Source organism: Microtus ochrogaster, unplaced genomic scaffold (assembly GCF_000317375.1).
Source record: "Microtus ochrogaster isolate Prairie Vole_2 unplaced genomic scaffold, MicOch1.0 UNK4, whole genome shotgun sequence".
Lineage (NCBI taxonomy): Eukaryota > Metazoa > Chordata > Mammalia > Rodentia > Cricetidae > Microtus > Microtus ochrogaster.
The window spans coordinates 1,664,540-1,674,218 of NW_004949102.1; positions in this window are offsets into that span (position 1 = coordinate 1,664,540).

The window sequence follows — 9,679 nt, forward strand, 5'->3', positions numbered from 1 at the left end:
TATGTCAGTATCTTCTGGCACAAATGGCTTGATCAATGTTCAGTAGAATCCTTTTTGATGTAGATAGGAGGTTCCTCCTCGTTTGGGGACATATAAATATTAATATGTTGACATTCTCAAATGGAAATATGGTTGGTGATCAATAATAGCCCGTATAGCTGGCAGGGCCAGTGGTTGTTAATCACCGTTTGATCGAGGCAGCAGGTACTTCCCTTCCTCAGACAATGCCAGGGACCTACTGAGTTAAGGGAATTTCGTTTGACATTCTAAAAAGAACAACAGTACAGTTGAAAGGTGAAAATAAATACGATATTTTTGAGAACGAGACAGTGAGATGGTAGGGATTATAGTGCTTTTTCTTCTTTCAGTTTTTTTGTTTTCCTTTTTTTAATGGAAAACAGATTTTTTTCATGCAGTATATTCTGATTATAGTTCCTTCTCAACTTTTCCCAGATCCTCCCCACTTCCCCATCCACCCAAATCCACATCCTTTCTTTCTCTCATTAGAATGCAAACATACATCTACAGTCATTATTATCATTTTCACCACTAATAGTAACATAAGGTAAAATAAAAAAAAAACAGGATAGAACAAAACAAACAAAACAATCCGTAACTCTCCTTTTGGTCAGAAATGTACAAAATTACCCGCAAAGTCCCTCCCTCAGAGCAGGGACTTTGTCGGCTGGCTTCCTAAGTTCTGATCAGAAACATGACTCCTGGCGCTCCTGTCTTCTCCTTTCTGCTAGCACGGGCCACACTCAGGCACTCGCCTGGAGTTCAAGGCACACACCTTCTCTCTGAAATCCCAGTGGCGGAAGCTACTCACAGCCTTCCACTACTAAGCCTGCCCACTCTCTCGGAAAGTATATGTCTCCTTTCTTTGTGTCTCTCTCTCATTCTGGAGACTGTGGAGATTCCCAGTTTACCCACTCTGGTGTTTTCAAGATATAATTCCAATCAATCATCTGACCATTTTGCCCATTCTTAAGTTCTTTTTAATTTTGAAACGAAGAATCTGTGAAGGAGACTCTGTGTCCTCCGATGACACATGACCTCTTGAAGTAGGTTCTCTGATTACCTCTATTCTACAAAAAAGGACCCTGGGGACACAGAGATTTAGTAATGCACTAAAAATCATATTGATAAATGGCAGAATCAATATTAAAATTCAAAGCTTTTCCATAGATATATTGTAATGTATGCCTTTTTCTCCTTTCTTCCATCCTTCCTCCTTTCTTTTCTTTTTTTCTTTCTGTTCTTTTTTTCTTTCTTTCTTTCTTTCTTTCTTTCTTTCTTTCTTTCTTTCTTTCTTTCTTTCTTTTTTCTTCTCTCTCTTTCTTATTTCCTTCCTTTTTTTTTCTTTTTTGACTTGAAAGGAGGTGAGAATGAGTTAGACATACAGACAGACTCAGTGGGGAAGGGAGGGGAAAAAGTGTGTGAACATTTCACCGAACATGTGTGGAGGTCAGAAGACAACCTACAGATATCAGGTCTACCGTGTGGGTTCTGTGGGCTAGGCTCACATCAGTCTTTGCAGCCAGCACCTCTCCCCACTGTGTCATCTTATTGTCCATACCTGTATTTTAGTCAGTATACCTGCTTGTCTCTTCAGATCTTGATATCCCAGTAAAGTGACAGTATATAGCCGTATCTTGTGTTTCAGGCCATCTTTGTATGGAATAAACATTCTTAGCTCCCGTTCCCGGAGAAAACAGAAATTTCAGCAAGGAACTGGAGCTCGAGACCGTGGCCTTAGATAGGCTGGAGAATGTGCTCCTGCCTCACAATTTGACCTTCTTCTCTCCAGACCAGACTGTTTAGGCAGGAAGTTCTAAGAAGACAGAAAGGGCATTTCAAAAGTGAAGGACTTGGAAATTTTAATCAACTTATTTTACAATGTGCTTGTCTGTAAACAATGATAAACAGATAAACATTTAACCATATAAAGCACTTGCTGCAGGATGCAAAGTGATCAGCTGAACCCCAAACTAATACAAGAAAGAGTTATGCATGGTAAGCACATATTATCAACAATTAGGCAATATTGACGCGTTTTCATGTGACAGTATTTTTAGTTAAATAAATATGTCTTTTATCTTTGAGAGAACAGGTAAGAGAAACAGTATTTATTGACAGCTGCACATATTCATCTGTAGTTCTGGTACCAAAGCTTTCCCTTTTGCTTATTTGCATCTGTATAGACTACAGTTAGCTGGGCTTTTCATGACTTGTTTGGTGTGTGGAAGCAGGCCAAGAGCCAGGATCCATCCTTGACAGAATGCCTATGTAGATTAGGAAGTGTAATGCTGGAAAGCCTGAGCTTTTATGAGACAGAAAACTAGTGATTCACTGGGCAACTTTGACTATTAAACTGAGATCTTTACCCTGAGCCATAGTACCCACCTAAGAGTATCCTTAACCCAGCAGCCCTGCTCACAGTACTTTCCTGCAAGCTGCAATGAGGAGTGGTGTCTTATCCTGTTTGCTAAAAATACACACTTGAAAGCTATCCTTCAGCATGAGAGAGGTGATGGGAGTGGGGTAGGGTGGAGTTGGGTGAGGATAGGGCCGGGAGACAGTCTGCAGGCCTGGCTCAGATTTGTAGCTTACTTGTGTACTGACCCCAGGTTCTAAAACTTGCTATGAACAGTGCTTAATCTGTTTCCTCTTGAGGAGAGATTGAAATTGCCCAGATCTGCTTTTATTTAAAGCCATTTAATTTTCTACTGACAATAGCTGCTTTGTGCATCTCTGTCAGTTTGTAAATTGAAGCGAAAACATTCGGATTTCAATGCTAATTAAAATATTTTTTACACAGTTTCTTTTTAAATTTTTTCTCAGGAGTAGGCCAAGGAAAGCTCCCTACTCTCAACTCATCTTCTAACCCTATTCATTTGAGAATTAGGATTTTGCAATATTTATGTTTCTGGTGGAGGAAGAAAAACATCCAAATGCAGGGAAACACACAGAGGTGTGGTATAGAGACTGCTGAATAATACCAGAAGACAGCAAGAGCAGAGAAAGACTGTCCCCTCCTGGCTTTAGAAAGTGGGGAACTGGTTATGATTTGACTCCATACCTCTGGCCTCTTGAACCATGAGATAACAAACATACACTGTTTTAAACACACAGTTCAAGTCCTTTTGTTGCCAGAGCCCTAGAAAGTACACACATGAGGCACATAACTGTAAATCAGTATAATGGACACTGAACTGTTTCAATTTAAGTGAGGTAAGTTAATATATGTTAGGATGTAGCCAGCCAGGCCCATTAGCCACAGGGCAGATGTCCATTTATCACACGGGGTTAGTGGATATTGAGTGGTTCAGACTTAGAGCATTCCTCATTGCAGTATGTTCGACGGACAAGACTGGAATGAATTTGACCTTTAATAATTTCCCAGAATTCACATGGTGTGCTGAATGAGCCTCTGTTAGCTACACGTCTGTCATTTGACAAATACCGAAGAAAGGCAATTTAAGGGAGGAAAGGATTCATTTTGGTTCATGGTCTCAACCGTTTCAGCTCACACTTGGCTGATTCCACTATTTGGGCACATGACCAAGGCAGATTATCCTGGGAAGATGTGTGTGTGTGTGTGGGGAGTAACTGGTTACCTCTTGGTTGTTAGGCAACTTAGAATAGGATCTGAGGATAGAATACCCCCTTCTAGGGAACACCTCCATTTACCTACTTCTTCCAACCTTCCGAAGTCTCTACTACCTTTGGATCATACCATCCTGTTATCACTCTGTCAATGGACTCATCTACCTGTGATTTAGAGTCTGCATAACTACATTGCCTTCCAACCCCCATCTCCAATGCTGTTGCACCAGGCTTTGATACAGGAGCTTTTGTGGGACTTTTAGAATCAAGTCATAACAGGTCTATCCAAGAAAGGCTTCACATGGAAACCAAACTTGGTTGTTTTAGAAAAGTCATTTAGAATCGCCGATTTCCAGCACAGACCCTTCTCATTTACTTCCTTCAATAATTTTGAAATAGCAAGTGACTTAACAAAATTCCTTGCAGTGAAGATACCCATATTACCCAAAGATATAATTTAGGTGGCAAAGGTTTAATATCTGGATTTTTTTTTATCTTCATCAAATCTCCATAACTGACTCAGTGGAAAATTTGTACTCAGATCATTATTTAGGGTTGGTGGTGGGGGGGCAGTATTATCTCTCACACAAATGGTTGGCGGAGTGAAGGAAACACGTACACCCCAAATAAAGGTCTTTTAGGAGGTCATAATTTCTTATTAATCTTGTGTCTAAATTATCTGATTTATAATAGCTTCCAAAGTAATATATAATCTGAATTTTAAAAAAAGAAACTTCCAGGACTCATGAGACCGCACAGCTGGAGGGGAGCTGTTGTGTAAGGGCTGACAGTTTGAATCTGATCTTCTCACCCCACAAGGTGGCAGGAGAGAACTGATGCCTGAGTGTTGCTCATAAGCACTCTGCGGCATGAAATATGCCAGCTTAGACAGACAGAGGGACACATTAAACTAAATAAAACCTGAGAAGTTCCTGGCTAACTGACCCTAGGACCATGCTGGCTATTTTGCACCCCCAAGGAGAAGCCTCACACTTCAAAGCACATTTGGATTTATTTATAGACTAGCAAGGCATGCCATTAGATAGTCATGTTTCTGAAATGGGCATCAATAGCCTATAAACTTAATGGGAATGTAGCAACCAATTTATAATACATTGAAAATTGATTTTGTGCTCTTGAATAGCACTGGTAAAATATTTTAAAGCCCTATTTTAAAATTTAGTCTATGAAAGGCAGAAGCGTAGCTCTGACTACAGTGTCTTCAACGCCTGACTCGGCTCACAGAAAGGCTAGCAGATAGCATGCTTCTGATCACATTTCCCTGAAAAATTATTTCCTGAGTAACAAAATACACTTAGAAAAAAAAACAATAAAAATAGCAAGGGAGTGATTTAGAATCTGTGTGAAAAGGTTAAAGTTAGGCATGGGAAAAACAGAGCTCTCTCTGGAGAGATCTGGAAAACTAATGACAACTAGATCATACAATGGTGAAAGAACAGGATTATGGAATGCTGCTTTAATTTTAGGGACACTACCCTTTCCTAGCTAATGACATGGTCTTGAACCTTCTGAGAGACAGACACAGATGCCTTGAAATACGCTAGAATGGATTGTGGTTCCTGTTCTCTCCTATCTGTGTGGTACATGATGTCTCCATGTTTCATCTGTGATCTGTGGATAGAACAGAAATTATAATAAGAATTATCACCATGTAGGGTCAAGAGCATAAGTATTATGGACTAAATGCACTACATTGTGAGCTCAGCGTGACCGAATGTGGAGACAAGATCTTTACAGAAGCATTAAGGTTAAATGAGATCATGAGGGAAACACTCTGATATAGAGGGGTTAGTGCTGTTATGAGATATGGTAGGCCTGAATCCCTTTGAACTTTGGAGTGAAGTAGTGAGAAGACCGCCATTTGTAAGCCAAGAAAAGAATCTCCACTACCCTTCTCACTCCTTTATCTGTGGTTTGTAGGCTCTGGAACCTTGAAAAGAATCCTTCTCTGTTGTTGAAAGTAGCCAGCCCATGGTATTTTGTTATGCCAGCTTCATGTAACAAACACAATAAAATGAAGTACTGTCATGCCTAAAATATGAGGTTTCTTCCCCAATCCCATGGGCTGGAGGCTTGGATAACATATGGTAGTGCTACTGTCAGAGGTTCCTGGATCTTTTTTTTTCTTTTGTAATTCTTCTCTCATATATTGCATTCCCACTGCAATTTCCCCTCTCTCCTCTCTTCCTAGTCCCTCATCCATGACTCCTAAATCCACCCTTCTTTTTCCATTCAGAAAAGGGTAGACCTCCCAGGGAAATCAACCAGACATGGTATATCGTGTTGCAACCATACTAGGCACATCCCCTCATGTTAAGGCTGGATGAGGCAACCCAGTAGGATGAAGAGGAGTCAAAGATGTTCCCATTCCCACTGTTAGGAGTCGTACAAGAATGTCAAGCTGCACAACAATTGCGTGCATGCAGAGGACCTAGATCAGATCCATACAGGCCCCCTGTTGGTTCAGTCTCTGTGAACTCCTAGGAACCCTGGTTAGCTGATTCTGTGGGCCATTTTCCTGTGGTGTCTTTGACCCTCAGGCTCCTACAATCCTTCATTCTGCAGGGTTCCCTGAGTTCTGCTTAATGTGTGGCGATGGGTCTCTGCATCTATTTCCATAAGCTGTTGGATGAAGCTTCTCTGATGCCTACTGTGTTAGGCTCTAATCTCCAAGTATAGCAGAATTTCATTAGGAATCATTTCATTGACTTTTTTTTCCTGGCCTGTTTGGTTCTATAGTAGGTCACTGAGCCATGTAGCTTCTGGTTCCTGGTCCTTTAGACTGTATCAGATATGGGCTCCTTCTTGAGGCCTGGGTCTTGGAATTTTTAAGAGGCAGAAGTAGCAGCAGTCACCGGGGTCGTCCGGGAGTCTCGCTTATCAGTGGATCCATCATGCTCCTCTCTTTGCTTCTTGTCCTCTAAAATTCTCCTTCAGATGTTCTGCTGTGGTGACCACAGGAGACCGGAAGAGCATGGACTCAAGCCACCATAGACTGAACTCTTTGAAAATATTAGTCTAAATGCACCTTTCCTGTCTCAATATTTGACCTTTTGGTAACATGTATGCAAAGTAACCAGTACAACACTCAATAGTAGACTTGCTGAGGTTTTCAGCCCACAACACTACCATATTGATTCCATAGAAGACACTCCATAAATATTTTCTGGACAAATTATTAAAGAAAAACACAAAAATTTAAATTCTTAGGGTAAGCCTGAATTCGAACATTTTATTGGTTGCTTTATTGGAATATGAGCAGGGCAGCTTGCAGATTCAAAACAGTGCCAGCCTCCGGGTCCTTCTCCCTGTGTTCCCTGTGTTCTTTTGACCTTTCCTTTTTATTCCACTTGTAAAGGTGACATTTAGAAAATACAGCTTGCAGTCATGATTGCCAGACTTTAAATCCTTGTTCTACCATTGTGACCTTTGTAAAAGTAATTTCTCTAGTGTCCCAGCTTGACACATATAAAACTGTGGACAGGGTCTTTCTCTTTAGGCAACTAGGAGAATGGAGTAAAAAGACAAGTGCCATTCTTGGGAGACAAATGTTGGGCTCCCATTAGAGCTCATAGTTGTCAGTTGTTCCCATTTTTTAACCATGAAGCTTTATATTCTCTTCCTTTTTGTTATTTTCAGCTTCTAGATTTATGAGTGGTGTTTCTAACAAGAATACACGTTTGCACAATTTCCCCAATTTGGAATATAACAATTCTTTCTTAAATCCACATCAGCTAGTCTTTTATCTTTTCCTTTATAGTGAAGGTCACTTATGTTACTGTCACTCACTCAGATCGTATTCCTCAAAATATTTAATTCAAATACACTCCCATCTGTTATGGGTTGAATATAAAGTATCCCCAAATGCTCATGGGTTAAGGTCCTGGTTGCCAGTGGATGGAATTCTGAGAGGTGGTTGGAACATGAGGGCTACAATGTTATAGTTTGATGGACTATTAAGAGATAAAGTAGCTTACAGAAGTATGGCTTTGAAAGGTATGTCTCATCCTTCAGTCTTCCCTTTATGCTCTTTGTGTATTCTGACAGCTGTGAAGTGATTGGCTTTCTCCTCCACACACTCCCACTGCCTTGATATTCTTCCCTTATCACAGGTTTGGAGCAACGAAGTCCGCTTTCCATGGACTGAAGCCTCTGAAACCACGAAAACAAATAAATATGTTCTTCTGGTAAACAGTTTTCTCAAATATTTTGTCACAACAATGGAAAACCGATTATCACACTCTCTCCACCTATGCCTTGCTTTTCTGAATATCCTGAAATACAGTAATCATTAATTCCATTATTTTATACCTTCAGCTGAACTTTACAATGCTGAGCAATACTGTGATATTAATTTTCAATGCCTTGCTGTGATATTAATTTTTTATTCCCCTAACTTCATCCTAAAACCAAGGGCTATGGCATTGGAAGTGAAAGTCATTAAATAATGCGATTAAATTATGAGGGAGGAGTCTTCTAAGATGTTAGGGTTTTATTAAAAAAATTCGGCTTCTGTCATTAGATTGAGGTATTTTCTCTAGTAGTTTTAGATGTCTTACATTAAGGTATGTGACTCATTTTGAGTACATTTTTGCTCAGCATGAGAAATATGAATCCAGTTTCATTCTTCTATATTTAGTTTCTTTAGTTACAGAGGCTGTCTTTTCTCCAAATTTTGTTTTGACAGCATTGGCAGGAATCAGTTGACTACAACTGGATGTTTATTTCTGAGAACTTTATTCCATTTGTCTACTTGCATTTTTATACCAATAATGTGGGGTTTTTTTTGCTATTATAGCTTGGCTGTATATTTTGAAATTGGATTGTGTGAAGCCTCCACTGTTGTTCTTTCTGATTAAGATTGCTTTAACTATTCAGAATTTCCATATACATTTTTAGGGTTTCCTTTTTCTAATTTTGTCAAAGTTACCATTGGCATTTTGATGTGGATAATATTAAATCTGTAGACTGCTTTTGATAATATTATCATTTAGACAACACTAATTCTGTTCATCTGTGAATATGGAATCACTGTCTTCCAGTGCCTTTGCTATGTATTCCATCAGTGTTTTTATAATTTAAGAAGATATTTGGGGATGTTGAGTTGACAAGCCCTAGACTTGGGATGTTAATTCTATGTGTCTACTTGATTGATAACAGGATCCCTGCATATGTAGTCAGACATTGCTCTAACTGTTTCAGCAAGGCTGTTGGCGAATGATTTTACCACTTAAACTGACCAAATGAGGAGCATATATTGCAATCTGTGGAGTTATGGGCCCCGTTGAATTAGATAAATCCCTAGATAAGCTTAAAAGGCTGACAACCAGAGTGAATTTCTTCAAGTTCTTTTGAAATTAGACATAATTATTTTCTCATCTTCAGACTCAAAGTGAGATATCAGTTATTCCTGAGTTTCAAACCTAAAGGCCTTTGAACTATTACTTTGCCACTAGCTCTGCCCATCTTGCTCTGAGGCTTCTGGCTATGGGATGGAATTATGACACCATCTCATTGCTCTCCAGCTCACTGACTCTATATAATCATGAGATTTGAGTTGTTGTTTTTTTTTTTTTACCATTTCCCATGTTTTAATTTTTTTTAAGATTTTTTTTATTGAGAAAAAAAAATTTCCACCTCCTCCCAGCCTCCCACTCCTCCCACCCTCCCCCCACTCCTCTCCCCCTCTCTCTCGAGTCTGAAGAGCAGTCAGGGTTCCCTGCCCTATGGAAAGTCCAAAGTCTTCCCCCCTCCATCCTGGTCTAGGAAGGTGAACATCCAAACTGGCTTGAGTTTTTATAATAAATATCCTCCCTCCCTCTTTTGGTCCCTACCTCCTTCTCTCCCTCCCTCCATGTGTGCGTCTCTCCATCTCTTTTTGTCTCCCTTTCGATTTCTGTTGATGTAAGAGCGGCTGGGCTGCGTCCCCGGCACCTGGCCACCCCCACAGCTAGCTTTATACCCGAAATAATTACACGGAAACTGTATTCTTTTAAACACTGCCTGGCCCCAATAGTTTCAGCCTCTTATTGGCTAGCTCTGACATATT